The sequence below is a fragment of the Mustela lutreola genome, chromosome 12 (genome assembly GCF_030435805.1).
Source record: "Mustela lutreola isolate mMusLut2 chromosome 12, mMusLut2.pri, whole genome shotgun sequence".
Taxonomy (NCBI): Eukaryota; Metazoa; Chordata; class Mammalia; order Carnivora; family Mustelidae; genus Mustela; species Mustela lutreola.
This window is the reverse complement of record NC_081301.1, coordinates 54878037-54891017: the sequence shown is the minus strand read 5'-3', so window position 1 is coordinate 54891017 and position 12981 is coordinate 54878037. Positions and strand designations below refer to the sequence as shown.

At 42.2% G+C, this 12981-nt stretch overlaps 1 protein-coding gene across 5 annotated transcripts in view; it reads right to left on the bottom strand.

The window, feature by feature from the left end:
* The window catches only part of MPDZ (multiple PDZ domain crumbs cell polarity complex component), a 153481-nt gene extending 147645 nt beyond the window's left edge, over positions 1–5836 (bottom strand). For 4 of the 5 annotated variants that reach the window (XM_059143564.1, XM_059143567.1, XM_059143569.1 and 1 more), the window contains exon 1: positions 5701–5836. The gene's annotated coding sequence lies outside the window, so the exon portion shown is untranslated. The remainder of the gene's footprint in view (positions 1–5700) is intronic. The other variant, XM_059143565.1, reaches the window with a different exon arrangement.
* Positions 5837–12981: the final 7145 nt, after the last annotated feature.

Sequence of the window (12981 nt, the reverse complement as noted above, 5' to 3'; positions counted from 1 at the left end):
TCTACAACCAGTTCCCCAAAGCAAGGCATGATAGGTGCCAACCAATTACATAATATGAAGTTATTCCAAAATTAACTGTAGGACTGTGTAACATTAACTTTCAAGCAGAGATCAAAATTAAATAATTGATTCTCCACTGGCGTCCTTGTTGCCACGTTACAGTTAGCCATATTACGTCTCCTCAAGAGTCAACAGACATTGGTTCACAGAAATGGTATCTACATATGGATGTTTAATAATCTCAGATCATATTGTCTTCACTGAGAAAAAGAGCAATCAGTGAAATCTATTGATCCGCAGTGCTATTTATTCATATGTATTATGAGGGGGACGATATATGGGTGAGTGACTCAAAGGCATGTTTTTTGCTTCTTTGCACTTGTCCACCTCTTCCATATTTTAAAAAAATGTGTTACTTTTATTAATAAGCAAGTTACTAAGGAAATAACTATCTTATGTATTTTACCATGTAGTTTTAAAATATAAATAATAAATGGTAATGTATCCCAAAACATACTCAAATTATCAACACTAAATTATCAACACACCTAAATAGGTTTTTCCTAATTTTCTGTAGCTAATGTCTCTGTTTTTCTTCTAAGAGTTTCCTTTTTCACTTTCCCCTCATGCATTTATTTATAGCACCTTAGAGCTGAAGATAGAATTCTTTACAAGAAAATAACAATGGATATTGTTTTCTAAGACATAAATAAAACTAAAAGAAGAATAAAAATTAGAATTCCCTACACTCAACAAATTTAACCACCACAAACAAGACAAAATAATCAAAAATTTAAGTTTCAATTTACTTTTTTTTTTAAACTCAGCAGGCCATAGTTGGAAAAACTGCATAAACATTTCTCTAACTCATCTAATCTGAACATCTAAAGAAATTTTTGTTATAGATACAATATAAATTACTTATTTAACCTTAATTTTTTCTAAAAAGAAGAAATTTCTGGGGAAAAAAATGATTACGTGAACTACTTGCCCACAAAACATGCAAAGTTTATAGAGTTTTCTGGTCAATGTAATTTAAAGAATAGCTTTGCTGTTTTAATCAGATTCCAGATGTGTCACGAAATGTTTACAAACATTAACATTCCCAAATTTAATGTTTTACTGAATTTTTAAATAGAGGAAATAGCTTTAAAAATTAATACATTTATGAAACACTTAAAAAGGAAAACTAACATAATGCTCTGTCCATAAAAAGCAAGGTCCGATTTCTCAGTGAAAACCAGGAAAAGAAAACAAGAGGCTTCAGGCCAAAGATAAAGAATCTTTTTCCTCAAACAGCAGTTTCTCTTTCTTCCCAAACATCAAATTACCACAATAATGCTTGGACTAACACAAAAGCTTCGGACATGACCTCCCTCCCTTACCCCACACCAGTTCATGCTTCAAGTTCTCTACCTAGGTCTTTAAGAACCTTGGTATGGGCTGAATTGTGTCCTCCTCCTTACCTCCCCAAAATATATAGGTTAAGGTCCTAACCCCTATACCTGTATTTGGAGACAGGGTCTTTAAAGAGACAATTAGGGTTAAATGAGGTCACTGGGACTCCCATAGTCCAATAGAACTGGGAGACACAGGGAGGAGATGGCCATCTACAAATTGCCAGCAAGCAATCCTTTGTTGATCTCTAACTTCTTTGAAATGGTACAACTTATACTATGTGTAAGACTTTCTTATTCTTTCCTTCGTGTGATTATCTTTTTTTCAACCACGACAGTAAGCTTCTAGAGCAATATCATGTTCTCCTTAGTGCTTAAACCAAGGCAACATATCTCTAATCCATCCATTATTATCTACTAAACAAACAACTACCTCAGATCTTCTCAGAAAATATTTCATAGGAAGGCAATAGATTATTTAAGTAGAAGTAGTTCTTCATCTCCTTATTCGCCCACACAGAACCCCACTATAATTATTTAATCATAGTATATCAACTTTACCATACTAACCATCACTTCCCAACTGTGTTTATATAGATGCTCTCTTACACATGACACTATTTCACAAGAGAAAATAATACCTTTCTTGTTATAAATATGGGGTTGGTAATATACATAACAATGTAACTATATCAAACGATTTCCTACTTTAGGCCAAATGTATTTTAAAATCACATACAACTGCTTGGGAAATATAATAATGATAAAATATATCATCATTCATATGTTCCATCAAGCAGTCCTGAACTCCATAGGAAGTTTTCTGCTTCTTTACTTCCAAGTATAGAATTTTCTCTGGCAGGTATGTTGTTTGCTCCAGCATATGGGGACATTTCCAGTCCAATATATCAACTTTACTTCAAGACATTTTATGAAATTCACAAAGTACTTTGTACATATCACTAAAAACAAAATGGAGCCAACCTGCAATTCAACCTAAGGGAGTCAAATCTATGATGTCAGACTTGGGAAGTAATCTGAAGAAAAGCATCTGCCTTTAACTCAGGGCAGTTATCTTCCTGGCAATTCACTGTTGCATGCCAACTTCTAAATCCCTTAATCTTAATTCTAGGCACTGGGTCCACTTCGTTTGCAAAGCAGAGAGCCTCCACTCCATAGCAGCTAAAGGCTAAAAGCTTGCATCAAAGCAAAATTACATTTCAAGGATTTCCACAAATCTGAGCACCCCCCATTTGCAGAGATAGAGTTAACTCTGGGGACAGCCTTCACTCTTTCATGATATATGTGCATTTAAAAGGTATCTGAAATACAAAGAAGTCTTTAAGGGTCAAGAAGGACAGTGTATATGTGATAGGAATTTGGAGCACATAAAAACTGTGACTGACATCTTGCTCTGCCTGAGCCACAAGCAACAGGCTTAGGCGATAAAAGGAGTGTCATAAAGTGAGAAAGAAAACCAGAAATGAGAGGGGAAATGAAAAGAAGACATAACAATGAGAGCTAAAGAAAGAAAAGGAACATATCCTAGAGGCATGTACACATATGATCAATCTCAGTAATATTTGAGAATAAACTTCATCATTTTTTTGTTTTAGCAAAGGTTTAGTAAGAGGAGTGGTTAAGAGTCAAGCTCCCCCACAAACTAACTTTGCCTCAAGCAGTAACTTCCCTGCAAAAAGGAATCCATGACATCCCCTAACCCCAGCTGCTCTTTACCTAAATAAATAAAACCATAATTCTCAAAGCTACTCAGGTAACAGGGCAAGAAGTCACTAGAACTCACTGCAGAATACCCTAAAATTTGGCTATCTATATTAAATTTAATTAAACATGTAATTTTTGCCAATCAGAAAACCCACTTAATCCTAGATTCTGACAAAGAAAAATAGCAAAAGGTTAAGAAATATTTTTGAGAGTGAAAGTTGTAAATGAGAAAATCCAATACATTAACTTAACTTGTCTACCTATTGGGGAAAAGTCAGCCAGTTCAGGGACACCAGAAACAAAGAGTGAAAGGCAATGAAATTAAACAAAGCACCCATCACAGGAGGGGGCATTTAACCAATACTTTAAAAAAAAAATATTATTTATTTGAGAGAGAGAGAAAAGGGGAGGAAGAGAGAGCGCACACAAGTATGCAGAGGCACAGGGAGAGGGGAAGAGAAGCAAGCTCCCTCTGAGCAGAGGGTCTGACTCCAGGCTGGGTTCCACCACCCTGGGATCAAAACCAGGCACCCTAAGCAATACTTTCAAAGCCTGCTCTAGGTTTGCAAGTTTTTCTGTAAAGAGTAAGAGAGTAATATTCCATACTTTGATGCTATACATTCATGTCTCAACCATGCAACCACTCAACTCTTCTACTGCTATTGTGGAAGCAAACAAAGACAGTAAGAATCTGCCATACACATTCGTGTGGCTGTGTGCCAATAAAACTTTATTTATGCACACAGATTTGATTTTCATATAATTTTCACATGCCATGGTATATTCTTTTGACCTTTTCACCATATAAAAATGCACAAACCACTTCTAACTCCTACAGTTTAAGGGAAAAACAGGCTGCTTCTGGCCAATTTGGCCAATGGCCTTCAAGTTCAGAGACCTCCGCTTTCAAAGATCTTAAATAAACTGAGCAAGGATAGAGTCCCATCTAGATAGATCCGCCCACTTATAAAATAACTCATTAGCTAGTAAGAAATCTGGGCATCCCAGACAAGATTATCTCCACCACCCTCTAAACCCTCTCATCCCCTCCTTCAGGCAAGGGCACAGGTGCATCCATCCAGAACTTTACATTGTATAAGAAGCTCAGACCTAGGAAACGGAAGTTTTGTTGTCATTGTTGTTTTCTGTTTACCTAAATTCTACCAGGCGCTAAAGTGTATATTAGATACGGTTGATTGAACCCTTTAAAGAAGTTCATTGTAATCACATATACCCAAAGTCAGCATGTACCCCCAAGCCGCAAACCATCACCTCCTTAGTTTTTCAGTCGTGTTTTGTTTTTTTAATTCTGTTAAATGAGGAATGTCTACAGAAACACAAAAGGGATGTTTACACTACAGCTGTCCACCAAAGCTGGGCGACAGCATCTAGACCCTTTTCAGATTCTTCCCCTCCGGACATCAAACGAACATGGTGAGTATTCTTTCTAGGCTGAAGTCATGGTCCTTTTATCTGATGCTACCTAAGAAACACTAGCTGCCACCCGCACCCGCACCCGCACCCCCCCCTCCCCACACGCAGCGCCCACGCTCGGGTTCTTCGCCAGCTGAGCAAGCTCTGCAAGCCCCACCCGCGGAGACGGATGGAGACGTCCAGCCGCCCCCGACTCGGCCCTGGCCACTGCGCAGCGGCGTCCACCCGTCCCCCCACCCCCGGCTGTCGCCCGGCCCCTCCTACGTTAGGCAGTCCCAGCTTGAATTTCCATGTGATCTGCGGTAAAGAACAGCCCGGCCTTTGTGCCTCTGCAAAGAACGCAAGCAAAAATTTACACCATCACCACCCCCGACACACACACACACAACTCCCAAGACACAAAGCGTCTCCCGAACAGCGTTTCCCGAGGAACATCCGGCATCCTCCGGCTGCGAATCGCAGACAAAGACGCCCCATTGGCGCGGGGTAGTTGAAGAGGGTGGCTCGAGCCCACTGCTCCCACCAAGGGGGACAGCGGATGAAAGGGCACAAGCGCCGCAGGGGATGGGGGGCGGGACCAATTAGCGGCGCGCTGGGGGTCCGGCAGACGAGGCTAGAGACGCCAGTCGGGGGGGAGAAATCGGGGAAGCTTTCTCTCCCGACCTATGCGCCCGGCACCGCGTAACCGTGGAGGGGGCGTCTGGCCCCGGGCGCGGCCACACCAGCGGCGAGCAACAGGCTCCTGAGTCCCGGAGCGCCTGGCCACGCGCCAGGCCCGCGGTTCCTCTCCCCAGCACCATCCCAAGGCCCCTCCGGGTGAAGAGAAAGAAAAAATAACTTTTAAACCCTTTAGAGTAAGCAAGGGCAAAGGGGCGGGGGGGTGGGGGGGGTCGAAAGGACTGGGACTAGCGCTCGGGGGCCATGCAAGTAGCATGGAAACTTCCAGATTCCATCCTTTCAAAGAGCCGGAGGAGCAGCGGCTTCCCGGTACCGCCCGGCCGCGCGGGGTGGGGCGAACGCACCCCGCCCGCCCGCCTGCCCCGCGCGCCGAGCCCCCAGCGTCCGCGCACCTTCCCGGCCGGCGCGCGCTCAGAGCGCGGGGGCGCGCTCCGGCCTCCAGAGCCCGGGCCTCGGCGCCGCTTACCCGGCTAGCGGCTGCCGCCCCGGGCGGGAGCGCAGAGGGGGAGGAGGGCTGGGGAGCCGGGGTCGCCGGGGACTCGGGAGCCTCGCCTCGCTCCCGCTCGCCCTCTTCTCTGCTGAAGTAACGGCCCGGCGAGGAGCTTCGGGATAAACGCACACACTCACGCACGACCGAGAAACTTAATCCCGCCCGGCCGGCGGCGGCCCGACGCCAGCCTCGCGCTCCGCCGCGCCCCCTCCCCCCGCGCGCGCCGCACTTGCGCCGACCGGGGCTGCCAGCGAGGAGGTGGCGGCGGCGGGGCCGGGGCTGCCGGGGCTGCGTGACGCCTGCGGCCGGCGGGGCGGCGGGCGCGCCTCGGCCAATCAGGGGGCGCGGCCCAGCTGGCGGGTCTTAGGTTTTAAACTAGATCCGCGGTGGCTGGGCCTAGGGTGCGAGCCTTGGGTCCTGGGAGGTAGCCTGGGGAAATACAGAGCGCCCCGTTAAATGGGAAAGTCCAATAACAAGGAATAATTATTTTGGCCAACTATGGCCCGTGCAGCTTGGGACATACTTATGCTGAAGAATTGTTCATTGTTTATCTGAAATTCGAATTTAACCTGGGCGGGGGGGGGGGGGGGGTGCGTGCGGGCTGTATTTTCCCTTCTAAATCTGGCAACCTGTGGGAACTGGTAGCCTCTATTTCTAGTTTTGAGGACTTTTTCTTTTTTTTTTTTTTTCCCCAGTATGTGGACTGCCATGTAGATACCTTCTGTACTGGTAGCTTATTTGTGGTATGGGATGGTGATGAGAAGCATCAGCTTTAATGAGGGGGCATGGGGAGTGGGGCCCTAGTAATCTCACATTCTAAGTAACTTTTAGAACATTAGTGTGCTTAGACATAGCCGATTAGAAGACAACAATAAACATGAAAGAAGGGTTAAAAATTGCATAGTGCCAGAGAAGTATATTCATTTCTGTTCTGTGCCATTTAAAATTGTGTTTCTGATACCCTCAGTTCCTGAGTCCCAGAAATCTTTTTCTACGGAAGAAAATAGCTTCCTCTTGCAATACATACATCTAATATTAGAGTATATACATCAAAGGATACTCGGAAATCCAACTTAAAATATTTAAAAGAATTCCTTTTACTATCGTGAATTAAAAGTTCTGATTTCTTTGGCAGACTTGTAAAATATTTTGTCTACTAAAAAAAAAGTGTATTTCTCCAATATTCAACAAATATTTCAGGGGAAATACAGTTTTTTAAAATATACAAGGCTCCAGAGGGAAGTTAATTCGAGCTGTTAAATGGACATTTTCAGAAAGCTTCAAAATAGATCAGTTGCCTGCAAATGACTGGGAGTGAATGAGCTAAAGAGCCCTGGTTGGAGAGAGTGTCCTCTGCCCAAGACCCATTGTGCTTTCTCAAACACAGGCATCCGTGTAATTTTGCCTACTGGGGAAATAAAGCACTGACTAGATTTCTTTAGCATCTGGGGATATTCATCTCCTCTGGGTCTTTTGAAAATGAAAGTGAAGTTAGGATGAGGGGAAAACTCATCCCTTGTATCTTCAACACATCTCTGTCTTGTGTAACCTTTCAATCAGCACTCTCAGATCTCCCCATTAAGAGAGAGACAGAGAGAGAGAGGAAGGCAGGGAGGCAATAGCATTACTCCCCAGCCCATCTCTCCCCAGTTACATTTTCTCCTCTTTCCTTCTTAGTTAAATTTCTTGACATCGGCCACTTGTATCCGGTTTCCTGCCCCTGTCATTGCACTGAAAGGCTTTTGCTAGGCACCAATGATCTCCTTACCTAAACCCAGGGGATATGTTTCTCTCCATATATTCTCTGTCCTCTCCAGATGCATTCATACTATTGAACACTCTATTGAAGTGTTGCCCTCCCACACCCCATAATTCCACAAAATCACTCTCTCAGTTTTGCTCCTTCCTCTTAGGGAGCGGCCAGTGTGTGGGTTCTGAAACTTACAACAAATTGGGGCTCTGCTTTAAGAAAAGAAAAAGATATTTCTTTTGAAAAGTTTTTGTAAATATGTGACCATATAAACACATTGCTACGACTCCTCCCAGGCAAGAGAAAGACTGAGAATCTTTTTTTTTTTTTTTTTTAAGTTGTATTTATTTTTTTTTTTTTAAAGATTTTATTTATTTATTTTACAGAGAGAAATCACAAGTAGATGGAGAGGCAGGCAGAGAGAGAGAGAGAGGGAAGCAGGCTCCCTGCTGAGCAGAGAGCCCGATGCGGGGCTCGATCCCAGGACCCCGAGATCATGACCTGAGCCGAAGGCAGCGGCCCAACCCACTGAGCCACCCAGGCGTCCCTAAGTTGTATTTATTTAAGTAATCGCTATACCCCACCTGGGGCTCAAACTCACAACTCTGAGATCAAGAGCTACAGGCTTTCCAACTGAGCCAGCCCCAGAGGAATACCCTGAATCTTAAGGTTCACTAGCTTCAAGGCAGATCTGCCTCTGACATCAGGCCTCTCTTCAATCTCCTTTGCCAACCGTCCTCCTCTCATCTTTAAATGCTAGAGTTCCTTGAGTAAGGTCCATGGCAGGGCCGTTCACTGAGACACAGAACTGTGAAAGATGAGCACCGCTGAGCAGAAATATCATGGTTCCATTTTGGATAATTTAGGTTTGAGTCAGGCAAGCAAGGAAGTCAAATAAGCACTCAGATATATAGAGAAATCTAGGTTGAAGATAGAATTGATGTGGTTTCAGCCAAAAATTCTTGAGACGTCACTGGTGCAAAATGGTGGCTTATTAAAGCACAGGGACTGGACCTGTGGGCAGAAGGACCTGCTGCTCTGGGGTTGTGAAGGGGTGGCTGATTATATATGATGGGGTTGGAGGAGTAAGGAAAAAGGAGGTTTCAAAAGAACTTTCTTTCTTTCTTTTTTAAAGATTTTATTTCTTTGAAGAGAGATTGAGATCACAAGTAGGCAGAGGAGTAGGCAGAGAGAGAGGGGGAAGCAGACTCCCCACTGAGCAGAGAGCCCAATGCAGGGCTGGATCCCAGGACCCTGACACCATGACCAGAGCTGAAGGCAGAGGCTTAACCCACTGAGCCACCCAGGTGCCCCTCAAAAGAATTTTCATATGCTAAAGATACTTGCTAGATACCACAGGCCTTGCCATTGTCAAGTTAAGTTTGTGTGTCCCCTCTAGTAAGGCATTAACATTAAGATGGTTGGGAGATTCCTTGAAGAATGTCACAGGTGTCCCACCCAGGAGTGGGGATGGGGAAGGTTGCTGGGTGTCTGCTTATGCTTTGTCTTCAGCCAACCTTCTACTCCCCCATCAAAATTTTAGGAATCTTTGCCCAATCCATGATTAGCAGGAGGGGAAAATCAACTTACATAAGCAGGGCCAATAACTGAGATTACTCCGTGATTCCCACAAATTAGTATAAAAACATTATACTACATTCTCATTTTATCCTATGCTATGGCTTCACAGTATTTATCCTACCTTATAATTAGATATTTAGTTTTATAATGACTTATGCAGTGGCTCTCTGCCCCTCTTAGACCACAAACTCCAGGAAAGCAGGGACCAAGACAGTCTCATCCTCGGGGCCTAGCAAAAGTTTTTGTAACTAGTTAGTCTTCAAATGGAATGGGATAAATATATGACTGCAAGAAGGAACAGTTCACCAATAGAACGTTTGTGTTCTTGCCATAGACTCATCTCAAAGCATCCCATTTTGAGAGGATTCTCTTGCTGCTTAGAAATTCCAAAGGATTCCTCTTTGAATAGCAAAGCATTTCCTTTTGTCATCTTCCAAATCTGGTCATTCTCAATTGCAAAGGAAGTGCATGCATGAAATGCTAGCTGGTAGGAAAACACAGAACAATCCATAAGTAGGTACTACAGGTGTTCTGAGGGTCTTAAAAGGTAAAATGACGTCTGTTCCATTGAATTACAGGGGAAAAGCCTCTAAGACTGAATGAGAGGAAAGTCTAAGGAATTTAAGTCTCTGATTTAATAGAATATATAAATGAGATTAAAACAAAGGATTCTACCTTGTTTTAAAAGACACTATTGCTCTGATCTCATTGAGCAAAGCAAATCCTACATGCCCACTTTATTTTTTTTAAGATTTTATTTATTTATTTATTTGACAGAGAGAAAGAACACAAGCAAGGGGAGCAGCAGGCAAAGGGAGAAGCAGGCTCCCCGCTGAGCAGGGAGCACAAGGCTCTGCTCCATGCAGAGCTCCAGGCAGGGCTTGATGTGGTGCTTATCCCAGGACCCTGGAATCATGACCTGAGCCAAGGCAGAGGCTTAACTGACTAAGCCACCCAGGTGCCCCCTACATGCCCACTTTAAACAGTAGTGTATCAATGGACAAAAAGGCATCTTGTTTAGATTAATTCTTTAACAAAATTATCTAGCACTTGGGGATGATTTCACCTGGGTGCTTCCCCTTTTGAAATTAACCCTTATAGGTTATTGCTCTATTCTCTTCCTCATGTTCTAAGCCAGAGGGCCCAAGCTTTTCTAGAGGTAACAAGACAGTATGGTGTATTCCTCTGGTTTAAAAAAAAAAAAAAAGAAAAGAAAGAAAGAAAGAAAAATTCAAGAGGTTTAAGTAAAACCTTACAAAGAAAGCTAAAATGGAAAGATAAAATAGAGCTGATCTTTTCTATGGGGTGGGTTGAAACTCACTCCAAAACCACAGATTAAGAATTCTTTCTAGTTCATGTTGGTCATGGTCTCTGGGATCTGAAGATGAAGGAATTAGCAACATTGTGTATACTCCCACCATATCTTCAGTGAGGCATTCTCTACAGAAATTTGTTTTTCTCAATTCTGAGTAATGTTTGGATCATGTTTGTAAGGAAAAAGATTTGGGGGACTTCCAGGATTGGTTTAAACTATTTTGTGTTATAATTCAACAAGTTCAAACATAAATACATAATATTATTTTCCATTTGTTGTTCCTCTGTAACTCTAAAACTGGTGAAAGGCCCAAGTTCTCTGCTCAAAACCTTTAATGTCTGCTAGAAAGATAGATCGTGGAAATTCAGTTTTTGATCCACAAGGATACAGAGGCAGGACTCTTAGTTGCCTTTGAAACACACATCTCTGTTCTACCTTCCTAACAGTGGAGAGCCTTGGTGTGGAAGAGAGGCAGTCCCATACTGGTAGGTGCACCAGCAAGGCTCCAGGGTCAAAGCTTCATATAAACCGAATCCTTTCCCAAGGACTAAGTGATGCTGGGGGAATTCTAATTATGGGACAATGAACTATTTCCAGACCTTAAGTAGATCCGACTCTTGTTAATGTTTCATTTAAGTGCCATGTAGGTAGCATGCTCACCTCTTCCCCTGCCTAAGGGTTATCAGCTAAATAACAAATACCCATTTCTAATTTATTACAGTTTGCAGAATGATTTTTACCCTCTGTCTACTGGCTGACTGATTTTACAGTTTCAACTGGCCTCTAGTTTCTCAGATAAAAGAGAATACTTTTTTTCCCCCAGTCTGTTTAATGTTAGAAAAAATAGACCATCTTAAACAATCTTTTAACTTTTTTTTACCACTGAAAACAGACAATATTGAAAGAAGAGAATATGAAGAAGAAGTAAAGAATGTTAGGATAATGAATATATATGTGTCTAGGAGAGAAAGCCGTTAGGAGGAGGGAATGGCTAAGAAAGAATCCCAGGCATGAGAAAAACGCAAAATTATGTCTATTTTGAGAACATGTAGAATAATCTGCCTCTCTTCATGTAACAACTCTTTATAGAAGAATGAGGCAGTGAAACCTACAGTGTGTCCAATTGGATCTCATCTCTCTAAGGAAGAAAGGAAGGTCATTGGGAGGTCATGACCATCTGACCTTGAGTTAATTTGCTTTTATACTCCCAGAATTCTGGTGCACTGAGGAAATCCTGGGTAAAAACTTAAGGACTAAGTTATTTTTTGGGTGGAATCCATCCAAACCCTGTTCTCGAATCTCTGACTCAAGTTCATGTAAGCTAGAATAACATTTTGGAATCTCTTTCCTACAAAATATGACATGTAAGTCAGTTGTCCAAATAAAGGTCAAGAAAAATAACCAATAGACAATAATGAGAAAATTTCTTCAAGGTGTCTCTTTGTTCTATAAGAATAGAGAAAAGAAACTGAGTTTTTGAGATGACCATTGTGTTGTTGGATCACATTTTACCTGAAGCCCACCCATCTCTTGAATTTCCAGTTAGATGAGCTAATAAAATCGCCTTTAGTTCTTAAAGTAATTTGAATTAGGTTTTCTGCTATTTGCAACTAAATCATTTAAACTGATGAAATAGACATATTCAGCCATTCACGGTGAGCTAGGCAGGTACTTTCAGGTGTCAAGGAACACAATGAAATTACCTCACTTGGAGGGAGTTTGTTAAAGAATAGCTAGGATTATTGGGAAGTCGAGAGTCTCCATAGATAAGACAGATGGAAAAGTATGACATCTCTCTGGGTATACCACAAGCACACACAGAGAGAAACAGAAGGTCGATTCAGAGGATGCAGATCTCAAGACCAGGTTTCTTAAAGATTTTGCACTTTTATCATAATGATGATTCAGCAAAGCCCAGTTTCTATTTACCTTGTTTTCCTTCTGTCTCTAACAATAATTGTTTAAATTGGTTCCTAGAGAATCTCGTGATCCTTCATATTCTGGTTTATTTAACAAACGAGGCAGTGAACAGCTCTGTGTTCTATACACAGAGGAAGGTTAGTTCATTTACGGGCTTCACTTTTAAGGGAGCAGCATTATATGCAGGAGCCCCTAAATTCCAGAAAAAGAAGTCTTTGCTCAGAACCATTGAATGTATTTAAAGAGGGTATTTTTAGGGTGTTTGAGAAATAGACTCTTAGTCACCAGGAGTTCTTTATGGAAATTGCCTGTGTGTGTGCGTGTGTGTGTGTGTCTGTCTGTCTATGTGTGTGTGTATGGTAGTGGTCATGGTGGTGATGTCAGGATGTTTTAATCCCCGTGTTTTGTACCTGAAATTTTGTTTTTACTTTTCCTTATACCTGATATTTCAAAGTTCCCAGCTTCCCTTTAGTTTTAGTAAAAGGTTTAGTCCCCTCCATTGTTGTAATATTTTAGGCCCTAAGGCAGTGCTTCTTGGACTATCTGTGAAGAGTGAGGTTTTTGGTTTTTGCTTTTAATTTCCAAAGTATCATTGATCAAGGCATTTAAAATTAATTACTAATGATTATATGCCTGAATGTTGGGTCAGTGTTATTGTAATAAAGATTTTTTTAAAAAATATTTAATTTCT